Source organism: Oncorhynchus gorbuscha, linkage group LG04 (assembly GCF_021184085.1).
Source record: "Oncorhynchus gorbuscha isolate QuinsamMale2020 ecotype Even-year linkage group LG04, OgorEven_v1.0, whole genome shotgun sequence".
NCBI lineage: Eukaryota > Metazoa > Chordata > Actinopteri > Salmoniformes > Salmonidae > Oncorhynchus > Oncorhynchus gorbuscha.
Window position 1 is genome coordinate 8,390,530 of NC_060176.1, and position 12,578 is coordinate 8,403,107.

Here is a 12,578-nt window from a genome sequence, read left to right on the forward strand (position 1 = left end):
ATGGCATAGAGTAACAAATTCCATGACAAAAAAACGTCACACTGTCATTTATAAAATGGAGTGACAACAGTATCAATGAATAATTGAATACAACTTCTAAAGTTACATAAACGTCAGTGCACACCATTAAAATCGATTAATAAACTCTAATTGCCTCCAGATGTGATCCTATTTTTTTGAAATTATGTTTTTAAACATAGGACCAAGGGAAATCTCAATTCATGCTGAATATTGTAGCTCCGGGTGATAATTATATTATTAGAACAGCATCAATGTGTGGACCACCTTAAGTGCGTCTCGTCCAGTGGGAGACATGTTAGTGTCGAATCTTTGTCGCACGCTAGTGTTTGATAAGTGATACTTCACCTATTCAGTTTAAAAAGACCACTAGAGGGCGGATAACTCCACGGAAAATACATAAATATTCCTTGTGCGACAATTCGATTCTTGTAACAAAAACATGTTTTACTGTTTCAGTGGGATTGTTTATAAATACACCTAAACGATTAAAATAATGATAACGTTAGTTATGAAAAGCGTAATGTATTGTTCTTCCATACTTGAATTTGTAACTGATGTCATGCCATATTATCTACATAAAACATAATCTTTGTGATGAAGTAATGATGTTATAAAAATATTTGTATATCTGACGCTTTCATTTTAGCATTCACTTCAGATCGAATTCGAGGTTTTGAGTGTGTCTGATCCGTGTGATCAAGCGATGTTCGTAGTTAAGCTCACGCGCTCTGGTTTTTATAGAGAAACGTCACATCCGTTGTATACAGACTTCATTCGCTGTCAAGAGGGTGGATGCCTAGCTAGCTGGTAAGTGATGCGCTTATCAACTGCACTTTGATTAAAAACGTTTTTATCTGAAAGCTCTTAACAAATTTACTCCCTTCACGAACAACAGTTGTTGTAACAAGGAATAGTATCCTAGTGTAACAGTTGTATTAGGTTTGTTTTTTTGTGTTCTAGCTTTTAAGAAATCGTGTCGCAGAGCGCTAGCTACAGTACCTATATAGCTAACGCTTACATTGGTTGTCAATAACTAGCTAGTTCGCTGTGGTCTTTGGGAGTTATGTGACCGTTCAGTAGCTACTAACCAGAAACCTACAATTTAGTATCCGTTGCAAGAAGTTCTAAGACATTCAAACTATGAATGCTTGGTAGTGAACTGGCTTTTAGTATTTATTTTAAGATATCCCTGAAATAATATACATGTAGACTAGCTAACGTTACCTAGTGTGATATGATTGATTGGTTTTGGGACATTATTTTTGCAAATATGCTGTTTGCCCTTCCAGCGAGGCAATTTAAGTTAGTGTCTTTCGAGGGTCAGGGTAACTAAGATAGGTAAACTTGTCTAAGGAGGGGGCAAACGTGTTTACAATGGGTATGGAACCCTTCTAATAGTCTATGGTACTCTGACAATTCACAGCCTACTAGTTACTTGGCTGCTAACGTTAGATCTTTGGGTGTGGCTTATGGGGGTTAGTGGTTAGCGCGTTGGGCCAGTAACCGAAAGGTTGCTGGATCGAATCCCCGAGCTGACAGGTTAAAAATCTGCCGTTCTGCCCCTGAACAAGGGGCAGACCCGGGTAGGCGGTCATTGGGTAGGCGGGCATTGTAAATAATAATTTGTTCTTAACTGACTTGCAAAGTTAAATAAAGGTAAAATAAAGCATGCTTTTCCAAACCGAATAGCGTTTGTTACAGTGATATTCTCATGTATTTTGTGTAACTATGTTGCCGAACTTTTTCTCCACTCGAGCCTGACAGGCGATTTCGTTGTAGTTTAGGGCGTTAAAGGGCCGTATTAATAGCTTGCAACATAGTGCCCCGTGTTGTCTGCATGAGTTTCGATGAAACCGGCGTACTGCGCTTGCGGAGATTATGTTGCACCTTCCTGCTAAATAGTGATCAGATTCATAAATACTAGCCTACGAGCTACGTCTATGCATTTTTCTATGCTTCAAAGGTGGATAACTCGGCTCACTTGAACTGACCACACAACCGACTAGTACCAAGCTGGTCGGATTTGAAAGAGGATCACCGATTTATAGTAGGTAAAATCTAGTGTAATTAGCGAGCCGGGTGGGCAATTTTGCGACCTCTTTACTTGAAAAAAAATCTACCTCCCACAACTGGTCTTCCGAGCTCATATCTGCTTACTGTAGTTAGTTATCTAGACTTTATGCTCGTGATCTATCGGTATTTAGACGTGCTAGTATATCTAGGTTGCATTATGTTTCGCTTTCATCAACATTTGCTTGTGTGTTATAGCAAGCTAACCAGTGAGGGACAGCCGGAGCAAGCTTGCTGCATCCTCAGAACGGGAGTAGCCCTTACTATCCTTTGCATTTGGTCGCTTGCTTGATAGATGACATCAATAATGCTGCACCGTTGTTTTCGATATTCTACATTGATCTGGGTATTGCATGATTAGTTGGATTGAGAATTTGGCAAATTTTGCAAAGATATAGGCCAGTAGTACAGTATCGAAAAACTGGAATCAAATCGTATTTGTCACGTGCCAAATACGACTTTACGGTGAAATACTTGTTTGCTTAGGAGTCCTTCCCAACGATGCCGTTTAATAATAAAATTATAAATAGGAATCAAATACACACGAATGTCGATACAGTATTTACAGGGAGTACCAGATCAATGTGCAGAGAGGTACGAGGTATTTTTGGTAGATATGTACATGAAGGCAGGGTAAAGTGACTAGGCATCATGATGGATAATAATAAGAGTATAGAACAGAGCAGCAGGAAATTATGAGTGTTTAAGTGTGTGTGGGGGAGGTTTTGTGGGAGTGTCAATGTAGTGTGCGTGCTTGCGTATAGGGTCAGTGCAGATAGTTTGGGTACCATTAGTTGGCTATTCGGCAGTCTTATGGCCTGAGGGTAGAAGCTGTCTCGGAGCCCGAACCGATGCTCTGGTACCATTTGCCCAACGGTAGCAGAGTGAACAGTCTGTGGCTTGACTGCCTGGACTGCCTGGAGTCTTTGCCAATTTTGCATTCCTGATATAGTGGCCCTGGATGGCAGGAAGCTCAGCTCCAGTGATGTACTAGGCTGTCCACACCACCCTCTGTAGCACTTTGAGGTCAAGGGTGGTGCATTTGCCATACAGAGTGGTGATGCAGCCAGTCAAGATGCTCTCGTTGGTGCCGTTGTCGAAGGACCCGAGGGCCCATGCCCAAACCTTTCAGCCTGAGGGGAAGGGGTGCTGCCTTGCCCTCTTCGTGACTGTGTGGGTGTGTGTGGGCCATCCTTAGTGATGTGGCCGCCAAGGAACTTGAAGCTCTCAACCCGCTCCACAACAGCCCCGTCGATGTTCATGGGGGCATGCTCTCCCCTCTTTTTATGCATTTATTTAACCAGGTAGGCCAGTTGAGAACAAGTTCTCATTTACAACTGCGACCTGGCCAAGATGGAGGAAAGCAGTGCGACATAAACAACAGAGTTTATCCCATGTGTAACAAACGTACAGTCAATAACACAATAGAAAAACCTGTGTACAGTGTGTGCGAATGAAGTAAGGAGGTAAGGCAATAAATAGGCCAACAGTGGCAAAGTAATAAAAATGTAGCACTTTACACTGGAGTGATATGTCCAGATGGAATGTGCAAGTAGAAAAATAACGGTGTGCAAACGAGCAGAAAAAGTGGTTGCATGGGATATTTACAGAGGGGCTGTGTACAGCTGCAGCGATCGGTAAGCTGCTCTGACGGCTGATGCTTAGTTAGTGAGGGAGATATACGTCCAACTTGAGTGATTAAATGTGTGTGTGTATTTATATTTATTTTAAAGTTTCAATTCGTTCCAGTCATAGGCAGCAGAGAACGGAAAGGAAAGGCGGCCAAAGGAGGTGTTGGCTTTGGGAATGACCAGTGAAATATACCTGCTGGAGGGCGTGCTATGGGTGGGTGTTGCTATGTTGACCAGTGAGCTGAGATAAGGCAGAGCTTTACCTAGTAAAGACTTATAGATGACCTGGAGCCAGGGGGTTTGGTGACGAATATGTTGCGAGGACCAGCCAACAAGAGCATACAGGTCGCAGTGGTGGGTAGTAAATGGGGCTTTGGTGACAATGGATGGTACTGTGATAGACTGCATCTAATTTACTGAGTAGAGTGTTGGAGGATATTTTGTAAATGACATCGCCGAAGTCAAGGATCTGTAGGATAGTCAGTTTTACAAGGGTATGTTTGGCAGCATGAGTGAAGGGTGCTTTGTTGTGAAATAGGAAGCCAATTCTAGATTTAACTTTGGATCGGAGATGCTTAATGTGAGTCTGGAAGGAGAGTTTACAGTCTAACCAGACACCTAGAATATGTGGACAACTATAAATACCTAAGTCAGAACCGTCCAGAGCAGAGATGCTAGTCGTGCGGACAGGTGTGGGCCACGATCGGTTAAAGAGCATGCATTTATTTTACTTGCATTTAAGAGCAGTTGGAGGCCACGGAAGGAGAGTTGTATGTCATTGAAGCTCGTTTGGAGGTTAGTTAAGTGTCCAAAGAAGGGCCAGATGTATACAGAATGGTATCGTCTGCGTGGAGGTGGATCAGAGAATCACCAGCAGCAAGAGCAACATCTTTGATATTTACAGAGTAAAGAGTCGGCCCGAGAATTGAACCCTGTTGGGACCACCATAGAGACTGCCAGAGGTCCGGACAACAGGCTCTCCGATTTGACAAACTGAACTCTGAGAAGTAGTTGGTGAGGCAGCTATTAGAGAAACCAAGGGTGTTGAGTCTGCCGATAAGAATGCAGTGACAGTCGAAAGCCTAAGCCAGGTCGATGATGACGGCTTCACAGTACTGTCTTTTATCGATGGCGGTTATGATATCGTTTAGGACCTTGAGTGTGGCTGAGGTGCACCTATGACCAGCTCGGAAACCAGATTTCATAGCCGAGAAGGTACGGTGGGATTCGAAATGGTCAATGATCTTTGTTCACTTGGCTTTTGAAGACTTTATAAAGGCAGGGCAGGATGGATATAGGTCTGTAGCAGTTTGGGTCTAGAGTGTCTCCCCTTTGAAGAGGGGGATGACCTCGACTTCTTTCCAATCATTAGTAAGGTTGAACAGACTAGTAATAGGTGTTGCAACAATGGCAGCGGCTCATTTTAGGAAGAGAGGATCCAGATTGTCTAGCCAAGCTGATTTGTTGGGGTCCAGAATTTGCAGCTCTTTCAGAACATCGGCTGTCTGGATTTGGGTGAAAGAGAAGCGGGGGGGTCTTGGGCCAGTTGCTGCGTGGGTGCAGAGCTATTGGCTGGGGTAGGGGTAGCCAGGTGAAAGCATGGCCAGCCGTAGAGATTCTTATTGAAATTCTCGATTATCGTGGATTTATCTTTCTCCTATAGTGCACGATCATCGCCTTGGTCTTATTGAGGTTGTTGTCTTTGCACCACACTGGAGGTCGACCGATTAATCGGAATGGCCGATTTCAAGTTTTCATAACAATCAATATTTTTGGGCCCCGATTTGCCTTATTTATTTAAAAAAATAAGTTTTTATATATACCTTTATTTAACTGGTCAGGTCAGTTAAGAACACATCCTTAATTTTTACAGCGGCCTAGGAACGGTGGGCTAACTGCCTTGTTCAGGGGCAGAACGACAGATTTTCACCTTGTCAGTTCAGGGGTTCCAATCTTGCAACCTTACAGTTAACTAGTCCAACGCAATAACAACCTGCCTCTTTCCCGTTGCACTCCACAAGGAGACTGCCTGTTACGCGGATGCAGTAAGCCAAGGTAAGTTGCTAGATAGCATTAAACTTATCTTACAAAAAACAATCAATCATAATCACTAGTTAACTACACATGGTTGATGATATTACTAGATATTATCTAGCGTGTCCTGCGTTGCATATAATCTGACTGAGCATACAAGCAGGCAAGTATCTGACTGAGTGGTGGTAGGCAGAAGCAGGCGCGTAAACATTCATTCATACAGCACTTTCGTGCGTTTTGCCAGCAGCTCTTCGTTGTGCATCAAGCATTGTGCTGTTTATGACTTCAAGCCTATCAACTCCTGAGATGAGGCTGGTGTAACCAAAATCAATTTAGCCTCAAATAAATAATGAAACATGTTCAATTTGGTTTAAATAATGCAAAAACAAAGTGTTGGAGAAGAAAGTAAAAGTGCAATATGTGCTATGTAAGAAAGCTAACGTTTCAGTTCCTTGCTCAGAACATGAGAACATGAAAGCTGGTGGTTCCTTTGAACATGAGTCTTCAATATTCCCAGGTAAGAAGTTTTAGGTTGTAGTTATTATGGGAATTATAGGACTATTTCCCTCTATACCATTTGTATGTCATTAACCTTTGACTATTGGATGTTCTTATAGGCACTTTAGTATTGCCAGTGTAACAGTATAGCTTCCGTCCCTCTCCTCGCTCCTCCCTGGGCTCGAACCAGGAACACAACGACAACAGCCACCCTCGAAGCAGCGTTACCCATGCAGAGCAAGGGGAACAACCACTGCAAGGCTCAGAGCGAGTGATGTTTGAAACGATATTAGCGTGCACCCCGCTAACTAGCTAGCCATTTCACATCGGTTACACCAGCCTAATCTCGGGAGTTGATTGGCTTGAAGTCATAAACGGCACAATGCTTGAAGCACAGCAACGAGCTGTTGGCAAAACACACAAAAGTGCTGTTTGAATGAATGCTTACGAGCCTGCTGGTGCCTACCACCACTCAGTCAGACTGCTCTATCAAATCAGACTTAATTATAACATAACACACAGAAATACGAGCCTTAGGTCATTAATATGGTCGAATCCGGAAACGATCATCTCGAAAACAAAACATTTATTCTTTCAGTGAAATACGGAACCGTTCCGTATTTTATCTAACGGGTGGCATCCATAAGTCTAAATGTTCCTGTTACATTGCACAACCTTCAATGTAATGTCATAATTATGTACAATTCTGGGAAACTAGGTGGCCCAAACTGTTGCATATACACAGACTCTGCGTGCAATGAACGCAAAAGAAGTGACACAATTTCACCTGGTTTAATATTGCCTGCTAACCTGGATTTCTTTTAGCTAAATATGTATGTTTAAAAATATATACTTCTGTGTATTGATTTTAAGAAAGGCATTGATGGTTAGGTACACATTGGAGCAACGACGGTCCTTTTTCACAAATATGCACTGCATCGATTATATGCAACGCAGGACACGCTAGATTAACTTGTAATATCATCAACCATGTGTAGTTAACTAGTGATTATGATTGTTTTTTATAAGATAAGTTTAATGCTAGCTAGTAACTTGCCTTGGCTTACTGCATCCGCGTAACAGGCAGGCTCCTCGTGGAGTGCAATGTATTCAGGTGGTTAGAGCGTTGGGACTAGTTAACTGTAATGTGGCAAGATTGAATCCCTGAGCTGACAAGGTGAAAATCTGTCGTTCTGCCCCTGAACAAGGCAGTTATCCCACCGTTCCTAGGCCGTCATTGAAAATAAGAATGTGTTCTTAACTGATTTGCCTATTTAAATAAAGGTGTGTAAAAAAAATATTTAAAAAAGTTGGCAAAATCAGTGTCCAAAAATGACAATTACTGATTATGAACTTGAAATCGGGCCTAATTAATTGGCCATTCCGATTAATTGGTCGAACTCTACTTAACAGTAGTTTGTTTTACTGCAAGCAGTTTGAAGAAATCTTCCTCTATGGAGTGACTTGACTTTAACCTTGTTTTTATGCAAGTAAAGTCTCTGTATAATTTAATCAAAATAATCATAACAGCTGTGATGGAAACAGGAAAGTTAGGTACAATTGTTTGACATGGTGACATGATGCTGTAAGTTTGGCACACCTCTATTTGGGGAGTTTCTCATTCCTCTCAAGCTCTGCTAGGTTGGATGGGGAGTGTTGCTGCACAGCAAAAAAAAGTTTTTACATTTTTTTCAGGTCTGCTGTTCGATCCGGTTTGTTGCTGGGCCACTCAAGGACATTCAGAGACTTGTCCTGAAATCACTCCTGCATTGTCTTGGCTTTGTGCTTAGGGTTGTTGACCTGTTGGAAGATGAACCTGAGTGCTCTTCATCAAGGTTCTCTCAGTACTTTGCTCTGTTTGTCTTTGACTCGATCCGGGCTAGTCTCTCAGTCCTTGCCGCTGAAAACATCCCCACAGCATAATGGTGCCACCACCATGCTTCACCGTAGGGATGGTGCCAGGCTTCCTTCAGACGTGATGCTTGGCATTCAGGCCAAAGAGTTTAATTTTGGTTTCATCAGACCAGATCTAGTTTCTCATGATTGGTGGAGTGCTGCAGAGATGGTTGTCCTTCTGGAAGGTTCTCCCATCTCAAAAGAGGAACTCTGGAGCTCTGTCAGTGACAATTGGATTCTTGGTCACCTCTTTGACCAAGGCCCTGCTCCCCGATTGCTCAGTTTGGCCGGGCGGCCAGCTCTAGGAAGAGTCTTGGTGGTTCCAAACTTCTTCCATTGAATAATGGGGGGCCACAGTGTTCTTGGGGACCTTTAATACTGCAGAAATGTTTTGGTACCCTTCCTCAAATCTGTGCCTCGACACAATCCTGTCTCGGCGCTCTATGGACAATTTCTTCGACCTCATTGCTTGGTTTTTGCTCTGACATGCACTGTTAGCTGTGGGACCATTTTTATATAGACAGGTGTGTGCCTTTTCCATGTCCAATCAATTGAATTTACCACAGGTGGACTCCCAAGTTGTAAAAACATCTCAAGGATGATCAATTGAAACTGGATGCACATGAGCTTAATTTTGAGTCTCGTAGCAAAGTGTCTGAGTAATTATGTAAGGTATTTCTGTTTATTTTTAATACATTTGCAAACACATCTAACCCTGTTTTGTCATTGAGTTTTTTTCAATTTTATTTAAAACATTTTAGAATAAGGCTGTAACGTAACAAAATGTGAAAAAAGTGAAGGGGTCTGAATACTTTCCGACTGCACTATATGTGAAATGTCACCATGCGCTGATTTTTATCTGCATCAAGTCAGTTTGGCGGAGACACTACTGGGTGAAAATGCAGTCGTTTTCTTTATGCAGATTTTGGCAATTGGCCTAATAGTCACCTGGATTTGTTTGCCTGTAGAGAGAGGACTTTGTCAGACTGCGTCTTTCTAACACTTACTGAGAAGCTCTGGTTTGTTGCATCATGTTTGTTGCATCATGTTTGACATAGATAAACCCTCTTATCGCAGATATCCCTGTTGATTTATGTCACAGCTCTGTTGCTATGGAAAGAAATGCATTGCTCTGCAGATGTCTGTGTACACTCCCTGACCACTAATCCAACTCCTGACCAGCCCTGTCCCAGACCATGGACCAGTTGTTAGTTTTTGTTGTCAGTGTAACTAATGTATTGATCAGCAGATCCCTTTTTAATTTTGTTTCCTGTAACATGTGAGCAAGTCAGCCCATGAGCCCAATAGTCACAAGATGATCTATTTTTGACTTTTGTCTCATGGCTTTGTCTATTCTTTCAACTGGACGAACCAGAGTGATATTTCCATTAACAAAGCATTCTAGTGTTGCTCATGCTGCAATGCTTAGAATATGCTGTTCTCTCAGACTCTCATCAGAGTTTAGAATGTCACAATGGAATCTTTGATGGGGGAGGGGGGATGTAATGAATCCCAGATGAACAGGAATGATTCTAGTGTTCCATGGTTTTTTGTTTTCACCTAATTCTGGCTATGAAATATAGACTACCACTACAATGTAAGGTAAGCATGAAGAGGTTTCTGTGTTAAGTTTGATGGCAGCTTTTAGCAAAAGTGGCAGGACTTGTTTTGCAATTTTTCACTGGAGTGTCTGATTGATGGCCCCTGAGGGCTAGTTTCTCAGATAAATTCCTAGATCCTGAGGGAAGCAGCACTCAAGAATGTCATAGAAAAAACAGGTGTAGCAGGAAGGAACAACTAATGCTACCCAGGTTTGAACCTCTTGAAAACTACCCCTAGAAAGACAGTAACCAGGTCCCATTTCAAACCGCATTCCCTTCCCCTTGGGTGTTCACAGATCTGCAATAGCTTGATAGATGATTTGTTCCATCTAGTCCCTCCAATCAGCTAGGTTGAGGGTCTGACAATCATTCAACTTCCAATGTCTTTCAGACATGTGAAGGCTGGGGCTTCTGGGTCAGAAATGAAGCCATACAAGTGCAATTTATCCTCACTTGCTTCATCCTGTATTTCTCAATGACATATATTTAAACCTCTGCCCTCTAATCAGTGCTAACCCTAAATTAGATTTATCTGGAGACCAAACAATTCATTTTTGCTCTATTCCCATATAGTAGGCTAAGTAGACTACATCAAATTTAACTGTAATAGTATTTTTTTGTCAGGAGAATGATTTTCATACATAATCTGTGCTTCATATTTGTAGATAATTAATGTTAGGCATGTCCTATACATGGTACTGTGTATTTGTGGCTTTTCTGTTTATTGGCAGAAAAATCACATTGAGGAATAGGCTGCATGCATGCCACAGCCACATTGCCTAGGCTCTGACAGTGGCAGTGCCAATAACAACTTTCAAAATGTCTGAAAGAGAAGTCCTAGGACTCTTTTTGTGGAGGTTATACGTAGGCAGAGTAAGTGTCAACAACATCCCTTCCTTGGATATTAACAGTTTCCTGACACCAATACAGATGAATTAGGCCTATTCCTAAACAGCTTATACTTATACCTTTTGAACAATAAATCTTACTTCATGTGTGTCTGGGCATCATTCCAGCTATTGAAAATCAAAGGCTAGAGCTGTCATTCACTTTCAGGTCAGGCTTAGTACAAGATGCTACAAGGCTATTTTCCCCCTTTGACTTACCCATGGACTGTTCAAATCTAGGCCAAATAGAAGGTACAACATTTGCGTCTCAGGAGGAATTTCCATTTGTCAGACACACAGCTAGTCTTGACCTGATAGCTTTCTTGGTCTTAAATTTAGCATTCTTGGGGGAATTGATCATTCATTGATGTTTTTGATACATTAGTCTAGCTAGTAGCAGGGAATCTTTCAGAATGCACAAGCAATTTCCTGAAGGTTCCATATCAAGCGAAATTCATGATTCCCCAATTACCTTTTTTGTAGTTACACATACTTAAGATGGTTACATAACACAAATGTACAGTGGCAAGAAAAAGTATATGAACCCTTTGGAATTACCTGGATTACATCAAATCTTATCTAAGTCACAACACTAGACAAACCTAGTGTGCTTAAACGTCTTAGGGATCAAATCCTGTTAACGGGATCGATTTGACAACATCCTGTGAAATGGCAGAGCGCCAAATTCAAATTAAATGAGAAATATTTAGCTTTCATACAGTCACAAGTGCTATACACCAAATTAAAGCTTTACTTCTTGTTAATCCAGCCACTGTCAGATTTCAAAAAGGCTCTACGGCGAAAGCAAATCATGCTATTATCTGAGGACAGCACCCCATCAAACAAACACCAGGCGTGACACAAAACTCAGAAATAACGATATAATTCATGCCTTACCTTTGAAGAGCTTCTTCTGTTTGAACTCCAATATGTCCCACAAACATCAAATAGTCCTTTTGTTTGATTAATTCCGTCGTTATATCTTCAAAATGTCCATTTATTTGGCGAGTTTGATCGTGAAAAACACTGGTTCCAACTCGTGCAACATGACTACAACATATCTAGGTTACCTGTAATCTTTTGTCCAAACATTTCAAACAACTTTCCTAATACAAATTTGTTTTTTAAACGTAAATAATCATTTAAATTTAAGACTGGATAAACTGCGTTCAATAGCTGATTAAAAACAAAGTGGCGCGAGCTTTCAGGTCGCGCTCCCCAACCACAACAGTATACTAGATTCGACCATCGTTCTAAACAGCCCTACTTCATTACACAAAGGAAAAACATCAACCAATTTCTAAAGACTTGACATCCAGTGAAAGCGACAGGAAATGCATAGTGCCTTAGTACATAGAAAAGCATAGTACATAGAAAACACTGTCACCTCAAAAAAAAAAAAATCCTGGATAGTTTGTCCTCGGTTTCACCTGCCAAATAAGTTATGTTATACTCAGACGTCATTCAAACAGTTTTAGAAACATCAGTGTTTTCTATACAAATCTACTAATAATAATATGTAGAGTGGGGTAAAAAAGTATTTAGTCAGCTACCAATTGTGCAAGTTCTCCCACTTAAAGATGAGGCCTATAATTTTCATCATAGGTACACTTCAACAATGACAGCCCCATGCTTCACAGTAGGTATGGTGTTCTTCTGGTACAACTCAGCATTCTTTGTCCTCCAAACACGACGAGTTGAGTTTTTACCAAAAAGTTATATTTTGGTTTCATCTGACCTTATGACATTCTCCCAATCTTCTTCTGGATCATCCAAATGTTCTCTAGCAAACTTCAGACGGGCCTGGACATGTACTGGCTTAGGCAAGGGGACACGTCTGGCACTGCAGGATTTGAGTCCCTGGTGGCGTAGTGTGTTACTGATGGTAGGCTTTGTTACTTTGGTCCCAGCTCTCTGCAGGTCATTCACTAGGTCCCCCC

General features: G+C 41.5%; 1 protein-coding gene across 1 annotated transcript in view; it reads left to right on the forward strand.

Annotated features, from left to right (window-relative positions):
• Positions 1-767: 767 nt before the first annotated feature.
• Positions 768-12,578, forward strand: part of LOC124033594 (granule associated Rac and RHOG effector protein 1-like) — a 44,481-nt gene continuing 32,670 nt past the window's right edge. The window contains 1 exon segment of the mRNA XM_046345673.1: positions 768-828. The gene's annotated coding sequence lies outside the window, so the exon portion shown is untranslated.